The following is a 19,773-nucleotide window of genomic DNA, read 5'->3' as shown; positions in this document are numbered from 1 at the left end:
CTGGCTTATGGCAGGATGCTACTCAAGGCTAGGGTCATACCTGCCTGGGCTACAAGATCGGACAGCTCCTTTATGTCTCTTTTCATGTAGACCAGGGAGGTATGTCTCAGGTCATTCACACCAACATGGAGAATGACAGAGTCATATTTGTATTGTTGTGGAGTAACCTGAGTGCATGCATTATGTGGCAGATCCTGGCACCTGACAGGCAGCTGACAGTAACTTTCTTCTTATTTAGCCTGTTGAGTGGAACATCAGTGTGCCTGACTATAGAGTCACCTATGACTACAGTGTTGGGTATGTTGTTATGCCTTATGGGCTGTGGTTGAGTGGCACACTGAGTTTGTGGGCTATGTGTCATTTGGGCTGTGTTGGGGGTTGGAGGTTGCTTCTGTTTCTGCTTTGGAGGTCCCTGTTGCTTGGGCAGATTTTTATTGAGAGCCTCCATGAATGTAGGTGTGTGTTTTGTGTTTTTATGTGTGTGTTTTGGTGGTGTAGGTTTTGAGGGACTATGTGATGAGTGTGGTGTGGTGCAAGTGTTTACCTTCTCCTCTTGACTGTCTGGTCCAGTTTTGGGTGAAGAGAGCTTGCTTCCAGTTTGGCTATATAAGTGAATCTCTCACAGGTTGTAGTGTTGGGTGGAAGGAGGAGAGGGTTGTCTGTGTACATGAGGCATTTGCTGCATTGCCCCAAGATGCCCAGATTCATCTGGTAGACAGGAGAAAACACCGGGAGCTGAACCTTAGACATGCCTGGATAGGTGCTTATTTATTAAGTACTAAAAACTGTTTTCTTCTAGACAAGTGATGAAAGCTGAGTGCTGTAGTAATTTGTAGCTTATTTAGTGTTTACAATGAGTTCTGAACAAGTGCTCAGCTCAAAGAAACAGATTTGATTGCTAAAATTAAATAACTGGCTATTTCTAAGGGAAAATTTGAAGAGCAGACTTTATGGCACTGGGAATAGTTTAACCCTAGCTAAGTGGTGATGCATAAAGTGTTTTTTTTTTCTTTTTTTAGATAAGCTACCTAGTGCTTACTGCTCCCACTGATAAGCTAGAAGGCTTCCCTCCAACACAGAAAGGCTTGGGGGCTCAGAAACTTACAAACAGTCCTGGATAAGGCAAATCTGTATCTGGACTAGACTACTTACAAGAAAGGCAGGAAACAAGCTTAGACATTTTTTTGTAAAGTGGAAAGGGAGAAAGGAGGAGCAGAAGATAATTTAAGGTTAAGAAATTAAGTGGGTTGGCCTTCTCAAATGTTCTCCCTGTATTAGGTAGAATGAGGTAATGACACTAGACTGGGAGGAGTGTCCCAGATCAGATTTACAGTAGGGGTGGGCAACTGCAAAGCCACCAAGTATAAGAACAGGATACCAATACGGCGGGAAGGTGGGAAACAAAAAATCAGAACAAACAAACCCAAACAAATGCTTAACAAATGTAAAACATTTCCAGTTAATACCTCACCCACAGTGAAACTAGCTTGAAAAGTATGCAGCAGACAATAACATTGCTATAAATAACTAGTAAAAATAAGCAAAAAACAGGATACTTAATGCTATATATCACAGATCAGAATTTGCTCAGTGCTCTTCCTCCGATTAGCTCAGTGTGAAATGTCAGAAACACTCAGAGGTTAACTTCTTAAGTAACAGAAAGTTGAAACCTGAAACAACTTAAAAAAAAGCTCAAAAGAACCGATGAGGTGCTTACTCCAAGCTGTAGTCCAGGTAACCCCGATCAGCCAAAGACCATAAACATTTCCCTCTCACTGAAATGCAAGAATTGCTTTGGATAAACTAAGATGGCCTGGAACATGTGCTCAGACACGCAGGCTCTACAAACAAACAACTAACCCCAAAACACAAGCCTGAATATGGACAATGCTACAACTATCCACACTACTTAGGTTGAAAAAAAACTGCAGAAATGTTTATCACAGCAGAAAAGCAGCATTTAGCCTTTAAATGAAAGCTTTAAACAGATAACTGACCAGGGAGACTCTAGAGAATGCTTTTAACTGCAAAGAAATAAGTTATATGATACACTCCTTGGCAGGAAATCAGAACAAACAAACCCAAACAGATGCTTAACAAATGTAGAAAATTTCCAGTTAATACCTCACTGGTATTAAACAATTTATTAAATTAAACAATTTAACCAATTAAATTAAACAATTTAACCAATAAAAAAGTTCAAAACTGAGCCCTGTTCCAGCAACCTTCAATCAGATGAGTACTAACTGCACTCTCAAGGAGATTCACAAGGAGAAGGTCATGGTTAGCTGCCTGTCAGGTGCCAGGATGCATCAGATCATGCATGCACTCAGCATTATTACTCTGTCATAGCTTATGTTGGAGAGAATGACTTTAGACATACCTCACTGGATTATATGAAGAGAGACATAACTGAGTTCTTCAATTATGTGTCCCAAGCAGGTATGTCCCTAGCCCTAAGCAGCATTTTACCTTCACCCAGGATGATGCCTGAATATAAACAAAACATTATTGACTTCAACAATTGATTTACCTTATGGTGTCAATCCAGGAAGCTCCAGAATCTGTCAGCCTAGGAAGATATGGTTGACAGACCACACTGCTTTGTCAGAGATGGTCTTCACCTGTTACCTCTTGGCTTTTGGTTACTGGCATAGGTACTTGCCTCCCCCAGTGCCTTTTTTAGGCAATGTCATAACAGCAAAATTCCCAAGGTAAAAAAGTCCACTAGAGACAAACTCGAGGTTATGCTGCTTAATGCTAGGACTCTAAACTGGAAGCTGCACTCACTGGAAGAACTCTTTATGTTGGAAGATGCTGATGTCTGAGCACTCACAGAGACATGGTTCAAGGCTGCAGAGAGCACCCCGGCCATGCAAGGTTACAATGCCTTCCACACATTCAGACCTCAAAACGAGGATGAAAGAACAAAAGGCAGAGGTGTATCCATCTTCATTAAAGACAAATACACCTCATGACTGGTCAAACTGTACGACTCCATAGAGCTACTCCAAGTCCAACTAACTCTAAGTAAACCCCCCTTCCGTATCATTGCTAGCTATAGATCCCCCACCATGAACCATGAGAACCAGTCTGCCTACCTGGACTTACTTGAGTCACTCATTGTACAACCAAACACCTTGATAATGGGTGATTTCAACTCTCCTTCCATCAACTGGGAGTCATATATTAGCACAAATACATTCACCCTACAGTTCCTGGACTATGTTATTATAAATGATCTGAAACAGATAGTCTGCACCCCAGCAACGGGCTTGAATGTCCTAAATTTAGTATTCACCGGCATAGGGGGGTCTCTGCACTACCCTGGGTGTGTTGCTCTCCCTAGAAAGGTTGGACATAAATCAGTCTCATCCAAAATAATGATCATACCTGACGCCTCCTCAAGAGGGATGAACATTTTCTCCAAAGCAAAGTATAGTCTCCTAATAGATGGCATAAATAGTTTAAACCCTCTGCTACCACTAACAACAATGATTCCAATAGAGAGGTGTACAAAAATGTCCTGTATAAACACCTATACAAATTTGTAGAATCTACTGTACCTGAACGGAGCAAAACAAAGGTCCTCACAAAAAAAAAAAAAAACAAGCCAACCTGGTAGGCATCAAGTGTAAATAGGTTATACAACAAGAGGAAGAAACTAATGTTGAAGAACAAAGGCAACTGACTCAGCAGAAGAAATAGACTTGTGCCTGGCCTACAGAGCAGTCTCGGACTCTGCCCTAATGGAAATGCTGCACATCCGCAAGTCAAATTGGACAAGATTCACTCACTCTAGGGATCTTAACTTAGCCTGTGACATTAACAAGACATATTGGAGAGACAGATATGTCTCCCAGAGATCGCCACTCCTCTGAAACCAACTCCTAATTTACTTAAAACAGAGCTCCTCAATTACCCTGTTTAGCGCAACTTAAGCAACTGGATGGGAGACAGTAAATTTACCCTGGGGGTTTCATCTATGTCACTCTTGGATAAGGGCAGTCGGTGCTGACCATAGACTCTCACCGCAAATGTACACCATACGACTTTGTCAATAAGGGAACAAGGCTATAACATGGCTAGGCTTATAAATGCCCTAGGGCCAATACCTTAGTAACCTCCTATGAAACTATGAACCTATATATCTACAGGTACAGTTAGTTTTGTCTTGGAAGTACTGTAGGTCAGAGTCTTCTTGCAAGCACTGGGTATGATTGGAAGGGCATATTCTAGTTGTACCTTCCAAATTCTTTACACTACTGCCATCATGGTAAAAGGGAGAGGAAGTGGTATTCTTTAAACTAGAAACAAAGTGGTATTTGCTTTTGATGTTTCAAAATTATAACAAAAAATGTTTTTTTCTAGTTGAGACAAACATACACATTATTAATTATTTTCATTTGTTATAGTGGAATTATCTCAGGCATTGTGCTACTTAAAACTGAATATGTTATTTAACATACACACTGAGTCGTGCACTGCTACAGTTATCCCACTCCAAAAGGGGAGATCCATCTTGGATCCCGGGAACTACCGCCCCATCAGTCTGACAATTCTGCTCTGCAAGGCCATGGAATGTATTATCATGGAACTTATAAACAAAGACATTGGCAACCTTCAAACACTGGACCCGACCCAGTTTGGGTTCGTGAAGGGCCAATCTTGTCCCTTGAACCTGATTGACTTCTTTGAATCAGTCTCCAGAGCTGTGGATGAGGGTAAGGCAGTCCACACAGCCTATCTGGACCTCACCAAAGCCTTTGACACCATCCCCCACTCTGGAATCATAGATAGACTTACTGAACTGGGCATTAATCCCTACGTCACTTGATGGTTTGCCAACTAGCTTACTGACAGAACCCACACTGTAAAAGTAGCTGACAACAAATCCAGCTCCAGACAAGTGACAAGTGGAGTACCTCAGGGTTCAGTCCTGGGACCACTCTTGTTTTACATCTACTCCTCTGAAGTACAGGCCAACACTAAGGGACTCTGGCTAGCAAAGTTTGCAGATGACTGCAAACTGGGAGCCATTATTGAATCCCCAAATGGTCTGGATACTCTACAAAATGACATTACAGAAACAGATGCTTGATTCCAGAGCCATGGGCTCAAGCTCAATGCCAAGAAATGTATAGTTATCCCCTTTGGGAAAAAAACATGTACCCGTGAATTACCACATACGTGGCAGTACACTAAACACCGAAAGTGTGATAAGAGACTTAGGGACACAGGTGGACAGTGGTCTCACCTTTGATAACCACATCGCCACAATAGTCCAGAAATCCTTCTATGTGGCACACCTCATCTCTAAGGGCTTTTCATCCAGATAAAAGGAGGTCATTGTCCCACTATACTCATCCCTCATTAGACCCATTATAGAATAGAATGCCCCATTTGATATATACCTCTCAAGACATCTGCAACCACTGGAAAGGCCGCAGAAATACCTCACTAAAAGAATCACAGGTCTAAAGCAGATGCCCTACACTGACTGCCTTAAAAAACTCCAGCTCTACTCTGTCGCATATCGTCTACTCACAGGCAATCTCTGCTTAACATAAAAGGCCATGTCAAACCCAGATCTGTTGGACATACTACACTTAAAGAAATCCCAATCCCTCAGAGCCACATGCTCCAGGGATCTAAACTCTGTCATCACAATAAGCAAAACATGCTGGAGGGATAGGTTCCTGACCCAGAGACACCCAGACTCTGGAATAAACTGTCCATACATGTCAAGCAGAGTGCCTCTTTGGCCCTCTTGAAAAGGAACCTTGACAATTGGATGGGAGAAAGGAAATTCACCCCGTGGATCACGTCAGTCACCCTGCTAGACAGGGGTCCAAGGAAGTAAATAGTGTGGGAAGAAAGAGCCAGGGAATTGTTATGGCTAGGCTTGTATAGACCCTAGGGCTGATAGCCTAGTACCAACCTATGAACATATGAACCTATTAACTGATCACTTCTCCAGAAGCCTTAGCTAATGGCTTATATTCTACCAAGGGTATAACAACCAGACAGCTTCCAAAGCACCTTCTATGTGCCCAAACTGTTAAGCACCTTGAAATGAGCTGACTAAAAGGCAGATTTGGGTGCAAAGCCCTTCAGAGCTTTACTGCTGTCAAAGTCTATACTCCTTTGAGGCTTTTGAAGATCAACAGTCACCTTGGGTTTTCTTTTGCTGGGCAGATAAGTTACTCTTGGGGAAAAAAACTTTTGCTGGGCAGATAAGTTACTTTTGGGGAACAAAACTTTCCATTTTCTTATATTTACTGATGTTTTATTACTTTCCTCTTCATGAAATTTATTTTAAAGCTAGGAGTACTGTGTTTTAATAGACTGCTGTAAGACTATAACATACTTTTAAATAGAGCACTCATTTTTTTCTGTCAGGTTGAAAGTAGTGTAAATTAACTGCTAACATTTTTTTCTGGGAAGAAATTGTGTTTCATTTTGCATTATGGGGCTGCCATGGTGTTTGAAAATGCTTTTTAGTGTGTTTTTTCTGTTAAAAAAGTAATTTCTGTGGACTGGTAGTTTTACCAGCACTTGCTGCTTGTCTTTCCTGGGAAAGATGTATTATTATCTGCTGACCATGGAGCAGATTATTGGCCCCAGTACTGGTCCTTCTTCCAGCCACAAAAAGAAAATGTTAAGCAAACAGCCCTTGTCACCACATATGGCTAGCAATTTGCTTGAACTGCAGGTGGGTGACTTTGCTGTAACTATTTGTTGTACTTCAGACTACTAATTTTTTATCCTGATCCCCTCTTGTGTAACACACAGTGTGGCTGCTGGAGTCCCCTCTGTAGTCAAGGAACAGCCACTCTTGTTCACTCTGGGAGAAGGAACAGGGAAGGTTTACCAGTTATGCCAATATGCTGGGCTTATCCCTAGGCTTGCAGCAGCTGCCATTAATAACGCAGTTGGCCCCATTTTTCATGTCAAAAATAAACAGAAAACCAAACATATATCTGCTTCTCCACAAATTTCAATGGATAGGAGTAGTTTATTTGGACCGGCTCGGGGTTAAATTCTGGCTATAGATCCTTCTTGTAGAGTAGTTTCTGGTAAAAGAAAAAGAGATACCTCTTTTCCTGAAGAGAATAATATTCTGAATCTGAATAGGAAAATCCAAAGACAGAGTCAAGGTTTTGTCCTCAGATTTCTGATTCAGACTCAGGATAACTCAGTTTCTGATTCTTTCTGTAGATGTTTCTCTTTCTCTGAGACTATTGCTAGAATGTGCCATTGTTTTCAGTGGAGAACACTGGGGTTTCTCATTCCATCAGAAAAATATTATAAGTTGTTACAGAAGGATTTTCTAGAACCTACACCAAATTCTCTTGTCTTGTCTTGTCTGCAGACAGGATGTGTGTCTTACTGCCTAAAGTTTTTCTGATCATCAACCATCTGTCCCTAAAAAGGCAGATAGGATGTATAAAGATCCTTATTCCTTTAAATGTTTATATACTATTCCCAAACCTGACCTTGCAGCTATAGTCTTAGTTGACTCCACTGCTGATAAGCACTTTGTTAATTCAAATCATATCCTTTCTAATAAGGAAGGGAACATTTATAGATATTCATAGGAATATTGTATACTACTGCAACTTTGATTTTCTGAATTTTAAATTGTCAGGCTCATATGTTAAAGTGCATTCCTAAATATTGTGAAAGTATGAGGAATGTCTTATTTACAGTTTCTTCTTTTGAAAAAAAAAACTGTTTTAAATAACTCAGTTTCTTCTGTCGCACAGGTCACTAATAATTGTTTGCAGTGTGTATATGATTCTGATGATACTTAGGGTTATGGCCCTTGGTACTGTTTTAAGAAGGTTTGCTTGTCTGCATTCTCTGAACCTTCCAGATGATTTAAAAATGAGATTTTAAATTCTCCCTTAGACAAAGATGTATTCTTTGGCCCTTTTGCTGCAGAGGTGATCAAAAAGTGTGATGAAAGGGGCAAGCTGATCCAGGGGATCTGTAAGATTTTGCAGCCCTCCTTTTCCAAATTTTCCAAGAGATTTTCTTTCTCCTCATCCAATTTAGGCAAAAAAAGAAAAAAAGAAAAGAACATCATCAACAGAACTCGGATAATAGACATTTAAGAAGAAGTGGCGAGGTGGTTGTAAAAATAAGTCTAAAACCCCCAGAAACCAAAGGCAGTCCAACAAGTCTGAATGACTTTTCAAAAGACCTTGCAACTCCCTCCCACCCTGACTGCTACTGTCCTCCAGAAAGCCTAAATCTCCATTTTTTTTCTTTGGCAAAAATTGTTTTATACAAGTGGGTTGCAAGATTCATTCAGTGGGGTTACAGATGGCAGTGGAAGGGAATTGTTCCTTTACATGGGGGTCATCTTTCATCCTGCAGATCAAACTCTATTGCTTTCTCCTGTTCTTTATCACATGCTGTCACAAGAGCTAAGAGAACCAGCCGCTCCTTCCCAGTTGGCAAGGAGGTTTTATTTAAGGATGTTCTTAATGCCAAAACAAAAAGAACCTGTTTGAAGGCCAGTTCTGGAGCTTTGTTTCCTAAACATGTTTTGTGATAGTGCCCAATTAAAAACATCACTTCACAACCTGTTAACTCTTCTTCTTCCTCTTTCAAGTTTTCCTGGTAACACTAGACTTAAAAGATGCTTAGCACCGCATCCTTATTCATCCAGACTTTAGGCATTTCTTAAGGTTTTCTGTGTCTGGATCACATTATCAGTTATATGCCATATGCTTTGGATTATCTACTGCACTGACAGTTTTAATAACGTGTATGGTTCCAATTATAATTCATTGTAGGCTACAGAATATCCACATTTTTCCTTATTTAGATGACTTGCTTAACTTTGCAGAGTCTTTTTCAAAATCTTTCCAGGGTGAGAGGTCTCTTGCACAAGCTGGGATTCCAAGACAACATTCAAAAGTCTTTCTTGACTCCCTCACACAGGATCATGTTCCTGAGATATCATCTAGACATCTCAGCTCATACAGCTTTTCTTCCACATAAAAAAATAGATGTTTATCTAGATATATTTCTAAAGTTTTCCATTCAGACTTCAGTCACCACAAGGGAGTACCTCAGAATTTAGGGTTTCATGGTATCTATAATTATCATGATAAACCTAACAAAACTCCACATGAGAAAAATACAGTGTTATCTGAAATACTGTATCATTGGTCCCAACATCAAAACTCTTTATTTTTTCACATCCCAGTATTGGAGATTGTTAGAAGAAAAATGTTCTGGTGGAGGCAACCAATATACTTAAATCCAGGTTTCCCCTTCTGCATCTCTGCTCCAAAGCAGTCAGTCACCACAGATTCTTTGGACTTTGCTTGGGGGCAGTTTTGGAAAGGATAAAAGTGCATGGGGTGTGCGGACCAAGGACAGATGCAAGCACATGATATCAAAATGATGCTTGCCCTGATCAGGACTCTCAACTCTGTGAACCAGCTATGGTCATCAGGACCTCTTCAAGTTGTTACATACAATACCACAGTCATGTGGTACATCAACAAGCAAGGAGAAACCAGGTCATACCCCCTTTGCAGACTAGCCATGTTAGTTTGGGATTTAGCTTCACTGCACAGTCTCACTCTACAGGCACCCTATGTTACATCAGAGCAAAGCTGTGGTAAAGACAAGCTGAACAGGACCAGGGCAGAACCCTGGATGGAAAATACATCAGGGAGCCTTCCAAGATTTGATCCATATATGGGGAGTTTCTCGAGTAGACCTCTTTGCTGCCGCTCTGAACTATCAACTGGCAAAATGATTTTACACATAAAGACATGGAAAATAGATGCCTTTTCTTTTCTTTGGTCAGAAATTTTCCTGGCTGCCTTTCCACCCTTTCTACTAATATCCAGGTTACTTCTGAAGGTTCAGAAGAAATCCTCCACATACATTGTGTTGGCTCCCTTCTGGCCCAGGCAACCATGGTTCTCCTTTCTTTTCGAAATGACAGGGGCAATTGCCAAAGGTTTCCTCCTAGAATGGATCTATTTACAGAAGAGTAAGGGTGTTTGATACACTCCATCATCAATCATCTTCAGTTGGCTGCCTGGATGATAGGGTCTTAATTCCTTTTAGGCACCTGTTTTCTGAGGTTGTGCAACAAGTACTAATGGAGGCAAGAAAGCCTGCTACTAGAAAATTGTGTATTAGCAAATGGAAAAGGTTTTCTAGTTGGTCCCAACAACATATCCACGCCATTCAGGGCTAGTTGTTCTCTAGTTTTACATTATTTGATTTAGTTACTATCCTCTGGCCTCAGTCAATGTTCAATATTCAGCCATTTCAGCATGTCTGCCCATGGAGCCTCATCTTTCAAGACAGTATCATAACAAAATGTTCATGAAAGGGGGTTTTCATAAGAGACCTGAAAGTAAACCAGGGACCCCTCCTTGGGATCTTAATTATGTGTTAGAGAAGCTAACACTTGCTCCATTTGAAGCAGCTCTGATTGCTCTGACCTTTGAAAGAAGGATATCCAAGTTGCAGGCTCTTAGGATGAGTCAACTCTAGCTCATTTTCTATAGGGACCGAATTTCATTGAGAACTTATCCTTCTTTTCCGGCTAAAGTGCTATCCATGTTTACTTTAAGCCAAGCTATCTATCTTCCCATTTTCTTTCCTGAACTTAAAAAAGAGGGAGAAAGGATACTACATACCTTGCATGTTCACAGGAAACTTGGGTACAGTCTTGACAGAACTAAATCTTTCAGGTCTTTGAAGCAATTGTTAATATCTTGAGAATGTAAGAAGGGAAAACCTGTGTCAAAGCAGATTATTTCCAAACAGTTGTCTAAGGCTATTACCTTTTGTTATACTCAGCATGACAGGCCTATTCTAGGCAGGGTCAAAGCCTAATCTACCAGGGCCTTGGCTTTGTCTATGGCTTTTTTGGAAAGTGCTGGATTCTAGAAGTATTCTAGAAGCTGCTTTGGTGCTCTGTACATAGTTTTACAAAGTCTGTAAGATTGCTTTCTTCTCTAGGTCTAGATCAGGTTTTGCTAGGACTATTCTCCAGGGGCTCCTAGACCCTTTTTCTTCCTCCTTCCAAATATAGTTAGCAATGGTAATATACCCATATAGCTAAGACTACTGCAGCAGTGATCAAAATGAAGAACAGAGTACAGTTGTGTAAACTGAACTTACCATAACAATAGATGTTCAAATGATCACTGCTACAGTAGCCACTTCCTCCTTCCACCCCGTCTTATATTTGTGTATGTTTTTATGACAGGTTGTGGGCATTTATTTGTTTGTTGTTCAGATTATTGTATTTCTGGGCTTTGCCTCCCTCTCTCTCTGTGCTGGCAGGAATGCTCTGAAGGGCTTTGTGCCCAAACTTGTCTTTTATTCAGCTCATTTCAAGCTGCTTGGGAGTTTGGGCACCATGGATGGCACCTTGAAACTTTGCAAGGTAGCCGTCTGTTACATCCATGGCAGGACATAACCCATATAGCTAAGGCTACTGTTATGGTAAGCTGAACTTGCACAATGTATTATCCAGATGTTACTTCTTAACTTTTTAAAGAAAATCATGAAGCAATGTAGAAAGACTGACATTTCTAGGCAGGGCCAGATAGATCAAGAACAGAGTGGCAATTATGACCTGGAGAACTGCAACATTTGCAAAAGCATTTATTTTAAAATAATAGTGTAGCTAACAGTTACAAAAGCTTTAGCAATAACATATGGTATATAACTGTTGGGGTGACTATTGAAAAAGCATATACCAGAATTGCAGTCATTGGACCTGTAGAACTAAAATGCAAATGAATGGATAAGCTGAATATTGTGATACCAAATAATGCTCCCTTCAACCATTGTGGCTGTAGTTCCATCCATGTTCAGAAGGGCAAAGGGGTTAAAATGCCCTATAAAACATGTGAAAGGCATTGCTGCAGGTGATTCAGAGACCTTCTACAAGTGTTTGAGTCTCAGGCACTTGAAGACTACTGTCGCAAAGTCTGAGTCTCAGTCATCTTGTAGCTTACATGGGATGACACTCATGCTTGAACTAGGCAACATGTTTGGGCAAAATGTAGCCGCTGTGGAAAGAGTAGGGCCGATACAACTCACCAAGAGTAGCTGAGTTTATGTAAAGTAAGTGCACCAGCCACAGGGAGAGGGTGCAAGGAAGCTGAAGTATAGGTTAGGTTTTTAAGCAGTGATCAGGATGGGAATTTAGGTTTTTGGGATAAGGGGAGTGTTCTTTAGGGTTAGTGAGAAAAGGAGGAGAGTTAAGGGTTACGGAGCAATCAGGGTCTTTAGGTTTAAGGAGCAGGAGGCAACTTTAGGTTTAGGGAGTAAGAGGTGAGTTTTAATGCTTGGAAGTTGGAGTGTATTGTAGTTTAAAATTTGAGCTCAAGAGGGGCGTTTAGGTTTACTGATTAATCAGGAACTTTATGAGGGGTACATTAAATTAGGATCAAGGACCTCGTGGGATCAGCATAAATGCTTTATTAGGGCTATGCAGTTTAGTAGGGTCAAGTGATGGGAGGGATAAGTAATGGAGTGGGATTGAACTACTGAGAGTTTGGGACTTGAAATTTAGAGCAAATGACAACAAACACTAGCACATGTTCTCTTGTAGACCTGTGATTCACTGTTGCCTGTCTGAATTGCAGTTTATTTTTTTTTAAGTATAGGATTTAGCACTAGCTAGACTCATCCTACCGGCAGTGAACTTTGATGAAGAAAAGAATATGTATGTCTGGATCAAAGCAATATTTTTATTCCTTTTAGAATAGTAGAGCATAACATGGCATTAGAATTGCTGCATTTTCATTAAAAGCTGCAGCTGCTCTTTTGCTTTTGTTTTTGAGGCTAGTAATACAACCTCTGGTTGTTTTATAGGGAATTATACATAATTGTATCAGTATTCCCTAAAAATGTTTTGACAAATCCCTATTGCTCCTATTTTGACTGCGTTGTTTCTTTATGCTGTTGTTCCTTATTTAGAAAAAATGTCTTCCCTGCAAGTCAGTTTATCAAATTATTGTTGTTATTCTTATAGTACCACCTTGCTGTTCCCAGGTCAGTTCATAGTCAACACCAAAAGTTATTGATATCTACACTTCCCTTTGTTGATAGGCTAGTTATATATGATAGCTAATACTTGGCTGCAGGCAATAGTGGCCTGCATATATGATAAATATGCATTATAAAATAATCAGTATGCACTATCAATTTGCACTATAAATAATCATTGTGTGGCACAACAGCCTTTTAACTCTACCATCATGGAAGCAATCATTGTATGATGCCTACTTTAATTATATGTCTAAGGTATGAATTTTGTTTTGCTTTGCGGCATCCTAGCCAAGCTCTTGTCATTCTACTAGTGACAACTGAACCTGCATCCATTCATACTATTGTTGCTGTCATATTACTGTAATTGTATACTGTACCAAAAGTATTGCTGTGTACTACTCTCAGTTATTACTGTGTTTAATTTATACTACCACTTCAGCTCTTATGCTATTGCTATGATAATTGAATATGTCTACTGTACTGAACTCTAGCTGTGTGCTACTCTTGGATAAGACTGTGTTAAAAATATTCTTCACATAAGTTGAACTATTTGTTGCATCACTGTTAGTGCATCTTTGTCTAACCTATTATCAACCTTTCTCTGATCTCTGGAGTGAATCAAAACAAAATCCAAGGCATCCTTTGAAATCTACAGAAAAATAAGTGTTTTATTCAATGCACTGCACTTTTAAATTGTGTATTACTGAATTGCCACCAACTTTAAGTGTTTTAGCCATTTAAAACTGTTTTGCTGTTTCACTGTTTTAACTATTTCCTGTTTGAGACTGTTTCTCCTGCACTTTGTATTTTCTAGTAATTGTGTATTTTATACCATAGGCTAGATTCAGATTTGCTGAATCTAGATTGATTGGAATTATCTGAGCAGTAAAATATTAAGAGGGCCCCCCTGCACCCTCATGGCAGAATAGTGTAGCAAAGGACCCATCTGAGTTGGAGATTGTTGGAATAAGGCTCAGTATTGAGCATTTCCATTGGCCAGCCTGTTTGAAAATTGCTTAACCTGTTTTAAAAAAGGGTTCTCACAGTTGCTACATAAGCCCCGCATTTGCATGGGTGTGATCCTGTTTTAACACAGCTCCACAAAATTTGGTGACCAGCTACCAGTCAACTATCTCCATCTGAGCAATATGAGGCATCTGTTTGCGTCTAGTGTACCTTCACGCAGCACTGCTCAGTGGAGGTAACCGCTGGCAGTTATAGACGCAAAAGCTAAAGTAGATTTATTTTCCCTTTGAAGCTGCCCGTGCTTCAACTGAGGAGTCCCTTAAATTGCACTTAGGTACTTGGAAAGCACCTCAGCTGGGTTTTGTACATCATTTGCCACTTGAATTGGAATCTCCTAATCCCTAATAGTCTTGTAACCCTTGTGCCCCATTAGTATAAACCCAGCATTAAACCCCCAATTAAACCACATCCTTCCTTATTAAAGTAATCAAATTTACTTCTAGTATTATGGGTGGTCATTCTCCTCCACTTCCTCTGCCAGCCTCATTGACATGGGTATCCTGAGTCAGTGTAGCAATTGCCTCATGTACACTGACAACCCACTACTCTTAAACCACTCAAGCTCAATTTGTGAGAGATGCATATACACTAAGAATTTGGAATCGTTGCTTTCTTGTTTACAGAACAGTGACACTGAATAGGTTGTCAGCCCAGATCCTCCTGCAGAAACCATGCTCTCAACGCATAAACCATCATATGCGGAGGTACTCACCAGAAATTTAGCTAAACACTAGAGACCTCTGAAACTCAAACATATTACACTAATACAGTACCTACAGCACTCAGTACACATAAAACCACAAGCACAAGTGTCGCACTAAACAAACCCCTAAGGCAAAGCACATCTAAACTAAATTTTTTGGTCATAGGCAACTCCATAGTGTTATACACAGATGTCCCACTCACCAGGCTGGACAAGAAAAAGGTTACAGTCAGCTGTATTTCATGTGCCAGAGTCCACCAAATCACACACACACCAAAGTTTCTCCACAAGTACCATTATGACTTTGCCATAGTTTATGTTAGTGTGAATGACATGAGACGTACCTCACTGCACTATATGAAGAGAGACATGACTAAGCTCTCTGAATATGTGTCTCAGGCAGATATTTCCCTAGCCTTGAGCAGCATACTACCTTCACCTAAGATGATACCACAATATAAACAAAAAAATGATTGACTTTAACAATTAGCTTAGTTTCTGGTGTCATTCTAAGGGAATCCAGTGCCTGTTAACCTGGGATGACATGGTAGATAGACCACACTGTTTTGGCAAAGATAGTCTTCATCTGTCACCTCTAGGATTTTGGTTACTGGCTAAGGATCTTGCCTCCCCCATACTGCCTTTTTTAGGCAATGTCACAACAACAAAATTCCCAATGTAAGAATATCTTCAAAAAGCAACCTCAAGGTTACGCTGCTAAATGCTAGGAGTCTAAACCTAAAACTGCACTCACTGGAAGCAGCCCTCACCTTAGAAAATAGTACTATCAAACAAAAACGGCTGTAGGTAAAACCAAGGTGCATAAAAACATGAAGTAAGAACAAAAGAACAATGCACCAAGGTAGCACACAATAGCGTCTTTAATAAAATAAACAAAAGAAAACAGTGGTAAGCGCTTTCGCAGCACTCAGTTGCTTCTTCAGACAAAATGTTAAAACCGCTCATTTCTTAAATACTCTTGAAACCAATTAGCATAATTAGTGATGTCATACCTGAAGGAGCATTTAAAGGCACAGACAAAAACTAAACATAAATCAGATAAAATACATAACATAAGCTTCTACTAAGCATAAAAAACCTTTTTAAAAAATCAATTATGTAAAATTCAGTCATAAGTAAGAGGCAATAAATATTATGCTTAAAATTATTTGTGTTTAAGGCGTCTGGCTTTCAAAAAAGGGACCAGAGATGTGGTACCATTAAGACCTGGATATTTGTCTGCATTAAGTTTCATTATCCATTTTTGTTCACAACCTTCAGTAATATTTTCTATATCCCCTCCTCTCAAATTTTTATGTATCTGTTGTAAGACAAAAAACTGGAAGGAATGTGAGGGATCAGTGTTCATGACATGATTAGCTAATGCATTTGTATGTTTTCTATTCCTGATATCACGAAGATGTTCCAAAATTCTATCTTTAAAAGATCTATTAGTCTTGCCAACATAGAAAACAGGACATCTCTTGCAGAAACCATAATAAACCACATCAGTACTTTTACAATCAGCATATGTATGGGAATACAGATGGAACTGTTTTGTTGGATGAGTATATGTATTTGTGCTATAACTGTAAGGACATGCACTACATGACCTGCTTGGATAGGTACCCTGACGTGTGGAAAGAGAATTTGGCTTGTGTGTCTCTCTATTACAAAGATGCTGTTTGAGTGATTTATTATTCCTAAAGCTAAACTGTGGAATGCTAGTGGTGATAGCATTTAGATTAGATACTTCTTGCAAAAGGTACCAGTGTTTCTTAACAACATCAATATATTGGTTTATGTTGCTGGCAAACTGAAACACTACTCTAAACTCATTAATAGGCAAGGTACCATTGCTATTAGTAGCAGGATTATCCATGGCTGGATTAAAATAGGGTCTGCATTTTGTGTGCCTCAATTTCCAGGCATCAGAGACTGTTTTATCAATCTCAGTAGTATTATAGCCTCTTTGGAGAAAATCACATTTGAAATTACTAAGTGCTGCATTTGCATCCTCATCATTGTTGTGTAATCTCAGGGTCCTGAATACTTGCCCTTTTAATACATTTCTTGGAATATGTCTGGGGTGCATGCTTGTTTTATGCAGGTATGTATTTTTTCTAGTAGGTCTGTGGTAAACTTGACTCCTTAGATTATTTAGATCAGATTTAGTCAAATGTACATCAAGAAAATCAATATTTTCAGCAGAGATCTGATATGAAAATCTTAGAAAATCAGTAGTAGTATGTAAGTAAGTCACAAAGGATGCAAAATTCAAACCATCACCTTTCCATAACATAAAAATGTCATCCACAAACCGTACATACCATAATACATGTTCTATAAAGGGATTTTGGCTGGAAAGAACAAATGTTTCTTCCCAACAAACTAAAGCTAGGTTGGCGTAGCTATTGGCACAGGGGATACCCATGGCCACGCCAACCTTTTGCAAAAAGAACTGTTCCTGAAATGTCATAACATTATTTTCCAATATGATTTCTAGCAAGCTACATATTAATTGAACTTTATTGTTCATAAAACACCTGTTAGTTGTAAGAAATTCTCTAATCATCTCAATACCCCATAAGTTGGGAATGCTGGTGAACAAAGACTCTATATCCATAGTAATCAATACAAAGTCCATATCTATTTCAATACTGGCTATTCTGTTATGTAATCTTTCGAGAAACATCTTGGTGTCTCTTAAAATGGTATGACAGTTATCCAGCAGACCATGTAAAGTGTCCTCAACAAAAATCGAAAGGGGCTCGGTGCACCAACCGGCCCCAGACACTATAGGTCGCATAGGTGGTAAAGTCAAGTCTTTATGAATCTTCGGTAAGCCATAAATTTTAGGGACAATTGGTTTTAAAACATTAAAATATTTAAACAATGACTCATCTATTAATCCTGTAATAAGTAAATCAAAAAGTAAAAATGAAATTTTATCAATAATAGCATTAACTGTGATTTTAGAGATAGGTAGATATGTATCATTATTTAATAATAATTTATGCATTTGCTGTATATATAACTGTTTGTCTAAGAGGACAACACCACCTCCCTTGTCAGCCTCTTTAATAACCAGGGAGTGTAAGTTCTTCAGTTCATACAATGCTCTTTGCTCATCAACAGTTAAATTGCTGAAATGATAATTACTGAAATCTTGCTCATTTATATCTCTGAAAGCCATCTCACACATGTCAGTAAACCTCTGAATACTAGGTGGAATATTTGGAATAAAACTGCTAGGGTGTTTGTATATATTATTTACATTCACTGTGCTGATGTGGATGTCATATGAGCCTGCGATATTGTCGAGGATGGCAAAAGGCGTGTTTTTTTTAGGAATGGCTCCTGTGTTAGCTTTATTTTGGTGTAAATCGATCGTTTCAATAAATTCAGCCACTAAATGCTCCTTCAGGTATGACATCACTAATTATGTTAATTGGTTTCAAGAGTATTTAAGAAATTAGCTGTTTTAACATTTTGTCTGAAGAAGCAACTGAGTGTTGCGAAAGCGCTTACCACTGTTTTCTTTTGTTTATTTTATTAAAGATGCTATTGTGTGCTACCTTGGTGCATTGTTCTTTTGTTCTTACTCACCTTAGAAAATGCTGACATCTGTGCAGTCACAGAGACTTGGTTTAAGGCAGTGGAATGCACTCTGGTCATACCGAGTTATAATGCCCTCCACACATTCAGACTACAAACTGAAAGTGCGAGAACTAAAGGAGGTGGAGTATCAATATTCATCAAAAGATAAATACACTTCTAGACTGGTTAAACAAAAAAGATTTCCTTGAATTAATCCAGGTCCAAATGACTGTAGGAAAGACCGCTCTCTAAGTTACTGGCAGTTATAGGACCCCCTTCATGAACCAGAATACCCACACTACATACTTAGATCTACTTGAATCATTCATTCAAGATGAAACCAAACACCCTGGTTTTAGGTGACTTTAACTACCCATCCATAGATTGAGTAAATTATATGTGTACTAACACACTTGCCCAAAGGTTCTTGGACATCATCAACTCCAATGCCCTGGACCAGTTGGATGACACCTCCACAAGGGGCACAAACATTCTACATCTTGTGCTCACTAACATGGGTGATTGTTGCACCATTCCAATGTGTGTGCCCCCCCCCCCCCAGTGAGGTCAGATCATAAATCAGTCTTATTAGAAGTAACAATAACATCTGATCCTCCATTAGCAGCAACTAGACTAAAAAACTTCTCCAAAGCCAATTACAACCTAATACCTGACAGCATTAGTAACTTAGTAGCCCCTGCCCTCACTGATGGCATGGACACTTTACTGGGATTTACACCAATGTCTTGTATAAGCATTTTTACAAATATATTGACTCAGCCATACCTGATAAGACCAAAGCAAGATCCTCAAGAAAGAACAAGCCTGCCTGCTGGACATCTGTCATTAACAGGTTATACAGTAAGAGAAATAAATTACTGTCCAAGAGCAGGAATAAACAGTCTCTGAATTGGAAGAATTCCCTCCTCGACTTAAGCAAGCAAATAAGACACATTGTAAGGCATTCTAAACGTAACTATGAATCCAAATTAGCCTCCTTCACTAAGGGTAAACATAAGGCCTTCTTTAGATATGCCAGAAACCTTAAAGAAAAAAACCCAGCTCTGAGAAGAACTGGTTGTTAATTGCACCACATATACTGAACCCGCAGAAATAGCCAACCTGCTAACTGACAGGTTCAGTGAAAATCCCCCCCCCCATCCCTGCCACATATCCACCAAAGCATGCCTACCACCTGCCCTTCACCTAGTATCTCCAAAGAGCAGGTCATAAACTCTCTCTCCAAAGCCAAAAACACAACATCTATGCCACCTGATAATATCCCAGGCTGCATTCTAAATAGATTACAACAAGAGTTAGCTGCACTGCTGGAGACTCTTTTTAACCACATTCTAAGCACTGGCTTTGTACCCGCTGAAAGGAAAACAGCA

The 19,773-nt window shown here is 39.5% G+C and overlaps 1 protein-coding gene across 1 annotated transcript in view; it reads left to right on the top strand.

The window, feature by feature from the left end:
* Positions 1–19,773, top strand: part of LOC122808968 (immunoglobulin kappa light chain-like) — a 716,203-nt gene that overhangs the window by 28,568 nt on the left and 667,862 nt on the right. The window lies entirely within an intron of this gene.

Source organism: Protopterus annectens, chromosome 8.part0 (genome assembly GCF_019279795.1).
Source record: "Protopterus annectens isolate FY-2018-M chromosome 8.part0, PAN1.0, whole genome shotgun sequence".
NCBI classification, from domain to species: domain Eukaryota; kingdom Metazoa; phylum Chordata; order Ceratodontiformes; family Protopteridae; genus Protopterus; species Protopterus annectens.
This window is presented reverse-complemented; position numbering and strand designations above follow the sequence as displayed.